At 44.3% G+C, this 13,746-nt stretch overlaps 1 long non-coding RNA gene across 1 annotated transcript; it reads right to left on the minus strand.

The window, feature by feature from the left end:
• Nucleotides 1-839: 839 nt before the first annotated feature.
• On the minus strand, nt 840-6,699 carry LOC129057990 (uncharacterized). The gene is made up of 3 exons (XR_008522798.2): nt 6,221-6,699; nt 2,950-3,025; nt 840-1,410 (listed from the first exon to the last, which is right to left on the minus strand). It is a non-coding gene; the product is annotated as an uncharacterized LOC129057990 (long non-coding RNA).
• Between the last annotated feature and the right edge of the window lie 7,047 nt (nt 6,700-13,746).

Genomic DNA, 13,746 nt, shown 5'->3' on the forward strand with positions numbered 1-13,746 from the left:
GCACAGCATCAGGAGAGAGCCCAAGCCTGGCGCACCACCCGCCTCCTCAGGGCTCACTCTGCTGCACCAACCCTCAGCAGGCAAAGACCAAAGCTAGTCACAAGAACGGCACTGGCAATGCACCTTCCTGACTCCATTAGCCCAAATATTGACATTAGTTGTGTGGAAATGTTTTACCACAGTCATCTGTTGAGTGAGTACTGTGTGGCAGAAGCCCTGTGATCAAGAGTGAACTTCGGCAGAGTAGATGAGTTCCAGTGGTTCCAACTCTTTCCTTATCAACTAAGTGCCTCAAACAAGTTACCTAACCTCTCTTAGTATCGTGCCTGGCTCACAATGCATTCTGGAATAGCTAGTCCTTCACATGCATTCTGGAATCTCTTAACAAGGAATGAGTGAGGGTGGCACTGTTATTCACCCCAAATACAGATGAAAAAACTGAGGTGTGGAGATGTTAAGTGAGTTGCCCAACATCACAAAGCAAGGTAGTGGTGGAGCTGGCTCCAGAGTCCACATTCTTAACCAAGAGGCTGAGCTCTCCTGGAGTCACGTGGCCGCTGAGGAGTGCAGAGGGACTGGGTTCACATCCTGCCTCACTTCCTGAGCTGAGTTTACTCCCAGATCTAAGCTGCTTGGTATGGAAGCAGCTGAAATTTTCATGTGATGAACTGAAAAAGCCTTCTGTAAAAACGTTAGTGTTCATTCATTATTTCAATAAATATTTGAGCACCTATCTTATACCAAAGATTGTTTTCAGAGCTGGAGAGAGATGTGAATAAGACAAGATAGAGTCTTCATTTCCTTAGAGGCAAATTATAAACAAATGAACAACACTTTCTAAAATGACTTAGTATATTCAAGTGCTATGAAAAGAATAAACCAGGGTGCTGTGATGGCAAGTAACTCCAGTCTAGTTTTGACTGGGTGGTAAGGGAAGGCCCTAGTGAGTGAGGGAGCCAGCCATGCAGAGACTGGGAGACAGCTGCAAACAGATGAACAGCAACTGCGAAGTTCCTCAGGTAGGATTGTGCTTGGTGTGTTAGTGGTAATAGAACTCTGATTTTACACAGATAACGTTCTCCACACTGGCATTTCTTTCCCTTATTTACCTATCAAAAGGACAATGAGGGCCGGGTGTGGTGGCTCACACCTATAATGACAGCACTTTGGGAGGCCAAGGTGATAGGATCACCTGAGGTCAGGAGTTCGAGACCAGCCTGGCCAACATGGTGAAACTTCGTCTCTACTGAAAATACAAAAAAATTTAGTTGGATGTGGTGGCACATGCCTGTAATCCCAGCTACTTGGGAGGTTGAGGCAGGAGAATCGCTTGAACACTGGAGGCGGAGGTTGCAGTGAGCTGAGATCGCACTGTAGCATTCCAGCCTGGGCAACAGAGTGAAACTCTTTCTAAAAAAAAAAAAAAAAAAAAGACAATGAGTGTATTTGTGTTGCTTTCAGAAGTAAGAAGCAAATTGGAATAATCCACTTCTCCTTTCCTGGAAATACAGCGCCAAAGGCATTTGCGCATTTTTGTGGCCGGCAATGTTGTGAGCAGACCCATACATTTGTAGCCCGCGCTTCAGTGCCTGCTCTGAAACCCCGGTAAAAGAGGACAATTTCATCCTGGCTGATGTGTTTTAAACAGCCAAGCAAATTCACGTGGATCCACAGGCCCCAAGAGTATAAAAAATAATAGAGGGATAAATATGGAAAAGCTGATTTGCCGCCCAATCTCAGGGTCAAGCACAGGTCTGAGCGGGCCACCTGTATCTTTTTAGAGTCGTCTTCTCAGTGAAATGGAGCTGCTGCTACCTGCCACCTTGGAAAAACTGCTTGCTGGCCTCGTACGTGAGAGGTATGCCCAACTCACTTCGGGGAGGTTATTTCAACTTTTTACTACATCAGGACTCTGTGACTGGTGAACATCAAAAACCCAAAGAAACACACACATCCTTGCCTGCCCTTGGTAAGCCTGGAGAGAATTTCACTGGTCGATAAGAGATGATTCTGAATTTTGTCTGATTATTCTGGAGCTGACATTTTTGGGTGTCACATTTAACATGGACATTTTTAAAGCATAACTTTGATAACCACTCTTGCTGAGGCAGCTGCCTGCCCTGTTCTTGCTTCAGATTCAGTTCCTGCTGAGATCTGCGTGGAAAGAAGTATTTTCCACTATGGGGCTCACACAACTAAATGGCACCACTGAAATTCCCTGTCAAGTCCCCTGGTTAGTGTCTAATTAGTGTGTGGCTTTAGGAAGCGGGACAACACATTTACATTTTTGCAGGCTATTACCTGAATGTGATCGCTGAATAGCGTCAGCTGTTCAAATAGTAATGCTGCATACAATGAGAAATGTGAGTGTGTGAGAGTATGTGTGTGTCTGTGTAGGAGGACACACCCCCGCCCGCTGGCTGGAGTGAGGTATCTGCAATCCTGTGTCAACAGGGGTCTAGGCTTCCTTAAGATTTAAGCAGCTAACACAGAGATGGCTGCATTGTTTTGTTTTTTTGGGGGGGTGGGGTGGGGGGCGGGAATGGAGTCTCGCTCTGTTGCCCAGGCTGGAGTGCAGTGGTGCGATCTCAACTCACTGCAACCTCCGCCTCCCGGGTTCAAGCGCTTCTCCTGCCTCAGTCTCCTGAGTAGCTGGGATTACGGGCACCCGCCACCATGCCCTGCTAATTTTTGTATTTTTAGTAGAGATGGGGTTTTGCCATGTTGCCCAGGCTGGTCTCAAACCCCTGACCTCAAGTGATCCGCCCGTCTTGGCCTCCCAAAGTGCTGAGGTTACAGGTGTGAGCCACCATGCCTGGCCGGCTGCACGTCTTACTCTCCTAAGAGAAGCCCGATTTTGTTTTCAGAGTGCTCCTTGTGTGAACTGGGGTTGTGTGAAGGAGTGACATTTCCCCTCCTTTGTTCAGGTGGGGTGAAGACTTGACTTACAGGTAAGGGAGGCCCTTGACTGACGTGGGGTGGGAACTGTTTTGAGCTGTCCTCATCTCTGGGCCTGTTTCCTGACCTGTGAAATGAGAAGGTTGGGTGGGATCAGTTTCCCAGGCTTGCCTGTGGTGAGTAGCCCCTGGCGTGCTCATTCAAAAGCCGCTCTGCTCTCCCGAATGAGAATGTTTAGGAGTGAACTCTGTCATGAGCAGGCATCCAAGTGATCCTCCCCTTCAAGGATGTTTGGGAATGGTGGTCTGCACAGTCTCCAACAGATCTTCCAACTCCAAAACTCCTGTCCTGGCTATGTCTGGAAGGCAGTGACTCCTAACTATTCCTGAGACCCAAATGGCTTTGCAAGTCTTACAACAGCTGTGGATGCTCTGTTTAGTAAAAATGTATACAGACACAGAACATCAAATTCAGTTGCAGGGTCTGTGGCTTTTGATTAAGAATTCCTACTCTAAGGTTAACCCTTGAAAGAGAATGTAAGCATTCACTTGAGCCAGGCATGAAGCAGCTGCTCACTAAAGGTCAGTTATTATGCTATTTCTGTGTCTCAGCTTTTCTATGAAATTCTAATATTATTATCTCATTGTATAGATGAGGACACTGAGGCATAGAGAGATTAACATGCATTGTAAGTTGTGGCTCAATTTGAACTCAGTCTGATTCCAGAGCCAGTGTGAACTTAAAATCTGGGATGCCTGATAAAGTGGTTATCAGTTTTGCCTACTTGAATTCATGGCACTTTCTGCTCCTAATATTTCTGGCCACTTCCCTATACCTCCTTATATTAGTCATAATTAACTAAGCAGCTACTATGTGCCAGGAATGCTACACACATTGTCTCATTGAAAAATGTCCTCAGAAAATGATATACAGTATTTTTAATTTAATTTAATTTTATTTTTTTGAGATGGAGTTTCACTGTTGTTGTCCAGGCTGGAGTGCAATGGTGCGATCTCGGCTCACTGCAACTTCTGCCTCCTGGGTTCAAGCGATTCTCCTGCCTCAGCCTCCCAAGTAGCTGGGATTACAGGTGCCCATCACCATGCCCAGCTAGATATACATTATTAATATACATGTTGAGTCCTAAGTAAAGACAGGAAAAATTAGGAAGGTAAATATATCCTAAGGCTCAGAAGTTTTTTGTATTGTTGCTTCTTTGGATAATTTATATTTCATTATATTATCAGAGAACTAGAGATAGAGCAGAAACTGAAGATTTTCTAGTTCAAATATCATTCTCCTAGAGACCAGTAGAGAATAGCAATAAATACAGTTATTTGTAAATATTAATTAATTCATTCTAGAGTCTTATGAAGTCTATCAGTGGTTTTGTCCCTATTTCCAGCATTTTAATGTTGATCAGAAGTGGGCTGGCTCTCTTTGCACTGCTAGGCAGAGCTACTGTTCACAGGTGCTTTGTGCTGGCACTGTGCTCAAGCACTTTACATGGATTATTTAACTTAGCCACACAACAGTATCAGAACTTCTTATTTCAGATACCGCTTTTAAGCAAAAAACTTCAAGCAGAGATCTTGTCTGATTTCATGGCTGCACATTTTCCAAGTAGGAAAAATACACAATTGAGGAACACGCCCAAGGCTGCTCAGCAAGAGGGAGAGATCACGTGCAAGCAAGCACTGGGGCAGAACCTGTACCCTCCTGATGATTCTCAGGCCTGTCTGGGTGGCATCACTTAGCAGGCCGGCCCAGCCAAGATCACACGCACAGCAGGAGGATTCTAAATCACAGGGGATCACATGCTCTACTGACTGAAACCAACACAAAAAAAGGTCTAGGTCCATTTCATGTGAGTGAGACCCAGAGGGGCTCCTTTGCTCAGGCCTACCTGCTGGTGCAAGTGGCTGTCCCAAAGTGCAGGCCCCACCACAGCCCCACCCTGGGACACCAGATTCCCTGCCGCCATAGAGGGAGAAGCAACTGAGGTAGGGCACACCTAGGTGGGGCATCCCATATAACCTTTTCTAGGTTGGCCTTGCCCAGTGTGATGTAGCCAGTCAGGTAACACCAGATCTGAAATACCCATCTGTGCAGAACCCACTGAAGGGGTGGGGTGTCTAGACCTTAAGAGTGTTGGGCTTGTTGTCAGTGGAGGGGTGGAGCAGGCTTCTTGGCCCTGACCTCACCTTAATAGAGATCCTCCCATTTTGGCCTCGGAGGTTTAATATATAGTCACGGAAGTGTACTGAAATAGTCATAAGAAGGAATGTTCTCCATACAACTTTAAAGTTGTACAGTGCTTTCTGCAGTGAAATGAATTTTTTCACAGAATGGATTTTTTTAACGAGTCTTGAAGTTAACATGTGAGTAGCAGCATGACACATTACCTCGCGCACGTGTGTGTGTGTGTGTGTGTGTGTGAAGGCCATTTGTTAAATGGAACACCTAAAAATACCATTGTTTTTGTTTTTGCAGTTGTCAGGGGCCTCAATAAATGCAAGCTGGCTCAGGTGATGCTTGATCTGAGAGGTCTGGAAAGACAGATTAGAAGTCTCAGCAGAGGACCAAACCCAGACCCCACTTCTGCAGAAGTTCTGTACCCAGGTTTCCCCACTGCAGGCATAACCAGCAGCCCCTCAAAGGCCCCAGACCAGCCAACTGTCTTTAGAAATGCAGACCCAGGATCAGCTCTGCTACCAGCCATGGGATCTTGGGTCAGTGGCCCATACTCTGAGCTGGGTTTCCACAGTGCAAGGCTGGCCGGACAGTGTTATATTTCAGAGTTCTCCTGTCTGTGGCATCTTCAGAAGTTAAAGATTTGCTAGACCACTATAAGGTGCCCTGGGAGTGTAGACCTCCCACAGCCTAGCTGCCTGGCTGGCAGTGGGTGGGGAGTAAGCAGTAGAGAGAGGACAGGTGGTCCGGAATCTGACAGCTTGCCTCTGGATTCTCCCTAGTAAGCTTGGAATGATGCTGGAGCAGCTCTGGGCCGAGGGGATCAGTCTAACGCTGGACGTAAAAGACTGGGCGCCACCTAGTCTGTTCATCAGGTATTAAATGCCCTGAGTTTTCAAAGCTCTGGTGATTCAGTAGTGGACGGGTAAGGTTCCTGCCCCTCCTGGGGCTTACCGTCCAGGGGTGGGGAGGACGTCACTATATGAAATTATATTATTTATACCTTAATGTCATTATTTAAAAGGGGGGAGGGAATCAATCACTTGAGGGGTGGGCAAGGGGGGGACGAGATTGGATGGAATGGTCAAAAAAGGTCTTTCAGAGTTCTTCCAATCCTGAACTAACTCACCTGCACCCTTGGCCCAATCATTTTCACTCCCGAGGGTCTGCACTCCTCGTTTCTACATTCTAGGAAGAAAGGGGTTGGACCCTCCCCTCTTTAAGCTGGGTAGGGTCCGAATCCCGTGCTTCTTTCTCTTCCTGAGCCGGGCTGGCTGGGTGGGAACAGGCTCCTTGCCGCCTCCCCAGCGCTGGCCACTACCACACTGCCGCCCGCCCGGGTCTCCTTTCAACCTCGTGGCGGAGCCCTGCGGTTTCCCAGCGGAGCCGGGACCGGAGCTGCTCCCTCTCGGGCGAGGCTCACCTGTCCCGGCCCGGCCCCCTCCCGCGCCCCAGGTGGCTCAGGGCGGGGAGGAGCCGCGCCCCGCCCCGCGCGGCCGCAGCCAACGCCGGCCCCAGGCGGGTGTGCTGGGAGCCTGGGCCGGGAGCCGGGTGAGGGCGCCGAGAGGCCCGGTGGGCGCGGGCGGCGAGGTGAGCTGGGCCAGCGCAGCAGGCGGGGGCGGTGGTGGGTTCGGGACGGCTCACCCCGCGCCGGAGCGAGTGCCGGGCCGCGCGACTGCGGCGGGAGAGATGCGCTGCGCCCCTGCTGGGCGCGCCGGGGCAGCCAGGAGCTCGCGGGGCCACGGGGCTGCGGCGCAGTGGCGGGGTCGGGGTCTGGTCGCTGCCTCGGGGCGAGCAGCTGCCAACATCTGGACGGGACGGGAACAGGGGGCCGGGGCAAGGCTGGAGCGGTGTGGGTCTCTAATCGTCCGGAGCCCTGCGGGGCCAGTGACTTCGGCAGGGCCGAGGGGAGAGGAGATACTGGGGGCCAAACTGCTGGAGAAAGCGTGGAGCTGGGGATGGGGTTCAAGGCCGATCGTGGGGTCAAGAGCGAGCGAGCGAGCTCCAGTGTTTCCCCCTGCAGCGCTTCACGCGGGACCAGCGCCGGTGCCGCCGCTTCCCCTGCCCCGGCTCTTTATTTCTGTTGTTGAATAACCGACCTTACACATTGGTTAGTTACCTGGGGCTTTTCAAAAGCTGGCTCTGGAGGCTGCTCTGACTCCAGGGGGCTTTGGTTGTCAGGCTTCAGGTCTGTATGCTCTGTGGCGTTTGAGGAGAGCTGGTGGGTGGAGGGGTGCTGTCCACCTCCCAAGGCCAGGGGATCAGAGAGTGGGAAAGTGGGAAAAGTCTAGAATGCTATTTAAATTCCAGGAACTAGCTGTGTGACCTTGACCAAGTTACTTAACTGCTCTGAGCCTCAGTTCCCTTAAAGTAAAATAGGTATTATTAATATTATAATCATTACAACAGCCTTAGGTTATATGATGTTCATGGAGTACATAGCATACTGCTTGATTTTTCCCCCTTTGTGTTGATGTGGTGGTGTGTGTGTTGTGGGGTGGGGGCATTCTTTCCCACCCTGACTTGTTCATGGTTAGGCTTCCTCTAGGATGCTTTACTTGCTGACACCATCACAGAGGCCAAGATTAGGGCTGCCAGTGCACAGGCCCTGCAGATGGAGGGGGTGTTGTTAGACTGCCCTCATCATTACCCGTCGTATTTGTCAGAATTGTTTTCTTTGGGTTGGGTTTTGGTCACTTGAAAATTGCCTTATACTATGTAGAAATTGATTGGGTCACATAAATGAAAAGGTCGAGGGTTTTAGTTTAAAGCTATAGCTAGTTCCAGAGCCTCATATAAGGTTCCAGGGCTATTTCTCTCTCTTGTATATCTTAGCTGTTTTTCTCTCTGTGTTTACTGGTTCTTAGTATGGATGATAAATAGGACTTGCACCTTCAGGCTTACTGCTCCTTCAGAGAGAGAGAGATAGAGACAAAGAGGGAGAGAGAGAATCCCATCTTCTCTATCCGTATAGCAGTCTCTCTCTGTCTCTCTCTTTTTTTTTTCTTTTGAGACGGAGTCTCACTCTGTCACCCAGGCTGGAGTGCAGTGGCGTGATCTCGGCTCACTGCATGCAACCTCCACCTCCCAGGTCCAAGCGATTATCCTGCCTCAGCTTCCCAAGTAGCTGGAGTTACAGGCGCGGGCCACCACGCGGGACTAATTTTTGTATTTTTAGTAGAGATGAGGTTTCACCATGTTGGCCAGGCTGGTCTCGAACTCCTGACCTCAAGTGATCTGCCCGTCTTGGCCTCCCAAAGTGCTGGGATTACAGGCGTGAGCCACTGCACCAGGCCCCTTATAACATCTTATTGACATACTGGACCAAAGCAGAACCAAGCCATCTCAGCAGACAGGGAGAGGTTTCCACAACAGGAATGGGCACATGACCGACTGTGATTGATAGACTGGCCCACCTCAACTGCAAGGGATGTCGATAGGGGGCGCAATTCCCAATGAGAAGTCTGACAAAATAGGACATGTTCATTGTGCTATGTCTGTCTTTGCTCACCAGCACCTAAAGGTAGTCTGCAGTAGAATGTAGACAGCCTGAGGTCCATATTCCGTCAGTCAAGTCTTTATCTAATGCATGGAAGGCATCCTGTGTGTCCATCTTTTCATTCATTGTTTTTTGTTTATTCATTCATTCAACATTTAATAAATGCTCAACATATGCCAGGGCCTCTGCCAAGGGCGAAAATGCTTGCTTTTGAGAAGCTCGCAGTCTAACTGGAAAGACAGATATGAGGATAACATCGTCTAGGACTCATCTGTCTGGGGACATAGTGAAGACTCCCCGAAGAAACTGTAGTTGAGCTTTGAATTGAAAATGAGAAGGGCTGATCTAGGAGAAAAAGTTGAGAGATTTTCTAGGCCACGTGGTAGGATTCTTGAGGGACACTTTTTGTTGTAACATTATCTAGGTTACTCTACTGTCTTGCTTAAAACATCTGAAGGTAGGTCGTTCGAAGTGGCCACAGCTCTTGGGTGGCTTCTAGAAAATTATCTTGTTTTTTCCAGGGTGACTAGAGCTCCATCATGCCTTCACATGACAACATCCAAAGCAGAAAAAAGAAGGCCAGGGCTTGCTGCTTAATCTTTCTCTAGATAATAAAGGACAAATTTTCCCCGAAGTTCCCTGTGTCACTGGCCAAAGTGGTCTCATGCTTACCCTGAAACCAGTCATTGGCAAAGGAGAAGAGGGGCCCCTGATTGTTTTGCCCAAGCTATTTTCTGGAGCTGTAGGATGGGCTCACCTACCCTGAGCATTCATGCCCCATGTCTGAACACAATCAGAATTCTGTTAGCAAGGAGGAAAGTGAGACTGCCTGTTAGGTAGGCAACGAACTGTGTCTCCCAGAGGTGGGGACAGGTGATGCAAGGTCTGGCATAGATTGGTAATCAGAAGTCCAATACCATGGGAGACGCTTAGGGTGTGGCTGAGGGGAGGAAAGGAGCTGAGGTTGGAAAAGTAAGTAAAGACAGGACTACCCTGTATTAGATTCCGTGGATGTCACTAAGAAGCATAGTAAATCTTGGTCCCATTCCTCAACAAGCTTACACTTGAAACCTGGAAAAGCTTTTCTGAGTTTTCCATACTCTCAATAGTAATAGCAACAGTGGCTCACTCTATGGTGGTGATTCTCAAGGGGCAGATTGGGGTGGAGGAGTTTCAGAGGAGTTTCAAACCCTGTGTAGTTTGAAAAGCCTCACAGATGATTTTGCTGAGCTACCCACTGCCTCCTTCCCCGGAAAATCCCTGTCCCTCTCTTGAGAACACTTACTTGCTCTAAATCATGTCTTTGTTTCAGTATTGTTAACTGTCTTCAAACTAACAGGCTGGGACTTGGTGAAGATGCAATTAATGGTAGATCCTGGACTAGAAAACAATTCTCCTGATGCTAAGTCCAAAGAGCGATAGCTTTGATAGTTGCATTTAGTAGGAAACCAGCCTCTACCATGAACTGCTTTGAAATCATGTATCCTATTTTCATCTGAAACGTGAAGAGAGTGCTGCACTTTGTTTCTGCTTTATATGGTGGACATTGGTGAACACTGGTGCTGGACTTTTGGAATTAGATTGGGCAACCAAGGATGCCACTTCTCATGATCCTCTATCCTCAATATCTAGTTAGCAAAGAAATTGGCAAAAAGACATGATCACTAATCCTGGAAGAAAGCAGAAGTGGAGGGCAGCATATTTTCCTATTTTCAGCAACAATACTGCCATGGGCTGGCCAGGATCACTGGAAGAATGTGAGGGAATGAGGTAGAGAGAAATGCCTTGGGCAGTCATTCATTTCACAAATATTTATTGAGCATCTACTGTGTGCCAGACACTGTTCTAGGTGCTGGGGACTGGAGCTTACAGTCTACTGGAAGGAGACATTTATTTATGTTTTGTCTAATAAGTCAGGCGGTGAGAAGTACTGAAATAAAAAATAAAATAGATCCAGACAAGAGTGCAGTCATTAGAAACAAACTGGATATAGTGCTGGAAATCATGGCTTATTCTCTCTTTTCCAGCAGAGCTATATGGTCTAAGCAGGTAGGGTTTTGGGCAAAAAGGACAGGTGTTCACGTGGAAAAAGATGGTTAAATGTTAAATAACTCAATTTTATAGGATTTCTTTCATGCAGAATTTCTTTTATTGTTTGTTGTAACTCACATTGTTCCTAAATATGATTTATAATGACTTACAAAAATATGGTACCAGGTCATGAGAAATAAATGAAGAAATATGAGCAAAGGGAAAATAAAAGTCATTTCTTTCATCATTATGTTCCAGAATTGTTTAGTTTTGGTAGCAGGGAAAGGAGGAAGTATGGTGATTACAAATGTGGTGATTCATGCTCAGGGTTCGTTATTTAAAAGAAGAGAAAATAAATTTTGATGCCTCAAGAACTTGTACTTTCTTTTGGTGTTTAAATAATCAATTTTATTTGATAGAAAAAGTGGTCTCTTTACTAAGGACTTATATGAAATTTATCTCCTGAATTCAAAGAAAACTAACTTTTTTTGGGGTCAATATAAAGTACACCAAAAGTTAACAGATCAAAAGTCCAATTCCAAAGTTAAATAATATGCTACAGATACAAATTGATGAGAGGTTATGTTTGGACTCATTACTGCCTGGAAAAAACTGAAACTCAAATAAAATTTTAAGGTGTTGAAGTGTTATGTAGAGGTAATTTTAACTATTTGTTTTTATTGAGTTTTCTTGTTGTTCAGTACAATAATCCGGATATAAGTCTTGTGTCAGAAATGTAATTTGTAAATTACTTCTCCCAGCGACTACCTTGTCATTTTTATTCCCTTAACAGTGTCTTCTCAGAGCAAAAGTTTTAATTTTGATAAACCGATTTATCTATTTTTCAATACATCCAACTTTTATTGTTGAATTGAGGAATTCTCTAACTAACCAAAAAGTCTTGAACATTTCTGTTTTCTTCTAGAAGTTTCACGTTTTATGTTTTACACTTAGGTCTATGATCCATTTTGCTTTAATTTTTGTATAAGGGATACAGTATGAGTCAAAGGTGTTTTCTTTTTGGTATGTGGGAGTCCAAATGTTCCAGCACCATTTGTTGAAATGACTGTCCTTTCTCCCCTTGAATTGTCTTAGAACTTTTGTCACTAATCAATTAGCTAAAATGTAAGGGTTTATTACTAGGCTCTCAATTCGGTTCCATTGATCTATATGCTTACTTCATGCCAACACTACAGTATCTTGATTATTGTGGCTTTAAAATACATTCTGGAAGCACATAGTGTAAACCCTCCAACTTTATTCTTTTTCAAAATTGCTATGACTCTTTTAGTTCTTTTGCCTTTCCATATGAATTCTAGAATTAGTTTGTCAATATCTACAAAAAATCCTCCTGGGATTTTGAATGGAATTGCATGGAATCTACAGATTAATTTAGGAAGAATTGATGTCTTTATTGAGTCTTCTAGTTCATGAGCAGGGTATAACCATCCATTTATTTAAGTCTTAGATTTCTTCCATCAGCACTCTGTAGTTTTCAGGATATAGATCTTGCACATATTTTGTTATATTTATACTTAAGTATTTCATTTTGGGGATTGCTGTTGTTGCTGGTATATAGAAATACAATTGATTTTTGTATGTTGGTATTGTGTTCTGTAGCCTTGCTAAAGTTACTCATCTGTTTTAGGTGGGTCATTTGTAGATCCTTTGGAATTTTCTACATGGACAACCATATTAGCTGTGAATAGAGACAGTTTTATTTTTCCTTTCTAACCTAAATGCCTTGTCTTTCTTTCTTTCCTCCCTCCCTCCTTCCCTTCCTCCAACTTATTACACTGGCTAAGAATTGCAGTACAATGTTGAATAGCAGTGATAAGAGAGAACATCCTTACTTTGTTTCTTATCATGGAGCAGGCAGCAATAAATCTTTCACTGTTAAGTATGATGTTAGTTGAGGTTTCTTGTAGATACAATACGATGTTAAGGAATTTCCTAGTTTATTGTATTCCTAGTTTATTGACAGTGTTTTTTAAAATTATGGGTGGATTTTGAATTTTATTGAATGCTTTTTTACCATCAACTGACAGAATCATATGACTTTTCTTAATATTTAATATGGTGAATTGCACTGATTGATTTTCGAATGTTGAACCAGCCTTACATTCTCTGGATAAATTCCACTTGGTTGTAATGTATTTTTGGAGGGGGCTATGTAGGATTGGTATTATTTATTCCTTCAGTGTTTGGTAGAATTCTCTAGTGAAACCATTTGGTCCTAGAGTTTTCTTTGTTGGAAGGTTTTTAACACAAATTTAATTTTATAAATAGCTATAGGACTATTCAGGTTATCTATTTCTTCTTGATAAGTTTTGCTAGTTTATATCTTTCAAAGATTCAGTCCACTTCACCTAAGTTGTCAAATTCATTGATACAGATTTTTTTGTGGTGTTCTTTTATTAGCCATTTATGTCTGAATGGTCAGTAATAACACTCCCTCTTTTATTCTTGACATTATTAATTTATGTCTTCAGTCTTTTTCTTGCTCAGTCTGTCTAGAGGTTTATAAATTTTATTTATCTCTTCAAAGATCCAGATTTTGGTTTAATTTTGTCTATTATTTTTCTGTTTTCAATTTCATTGATTTCTGCTCTTATTTTATTATTGCCTTCCTTCTCTTTGCTTGGGTTTAATGTACTCTTCTATTTTTTAAGGGATAAGCTTATATTACTGATTCTTGTTTTAATAGAAGTATTTAATGCTATACATTTCCCTCTAAGCCCTGCTTTAGCTGCATTATACAATTTTGAAATGTATATTTTAATTTTCATTTAGTTTAAATATTTTAACATTTCTTTTGAGACTACTTATTGACCCATATTTTATTTTAAAGTATATCATTTAATTTTAAGATATTTGGGGATTTTCTAGAAGTTTTTCTGTTATTGATTTCTAGTTTAAATCTTTTATTATCCTAGAATATGACTTGCATGATTTCTGTTCTTTTACATTTGTTCATGTTTGTTTTATGACCCAGAATGTGGTTTATCTTGGTGAATTTCAATGCACACTTGAAAATATGTGTATTCTGCTATTGATGAGTGGGATGTTCCAGAAATATCAACTAGGTCAAGTTGCTTGATAGGGTTGTTCAGGTCTTCTGTGTT

The sequence above is a fragment of the Pongo abelii genome, chromosome 11 (assembly GCF_028885655.2).
Source record: "Pongo abelii isolate AG06213 chromosome 11, NHGRI_mPonAbe1-v2.0_pri, whole genome shotgun sequence".
Lineage (NCBI taxonomy): Eukaryota > Metazoa > Chordata > Mammalia > Primates > Hominidae > Pongo > Pongo abelii.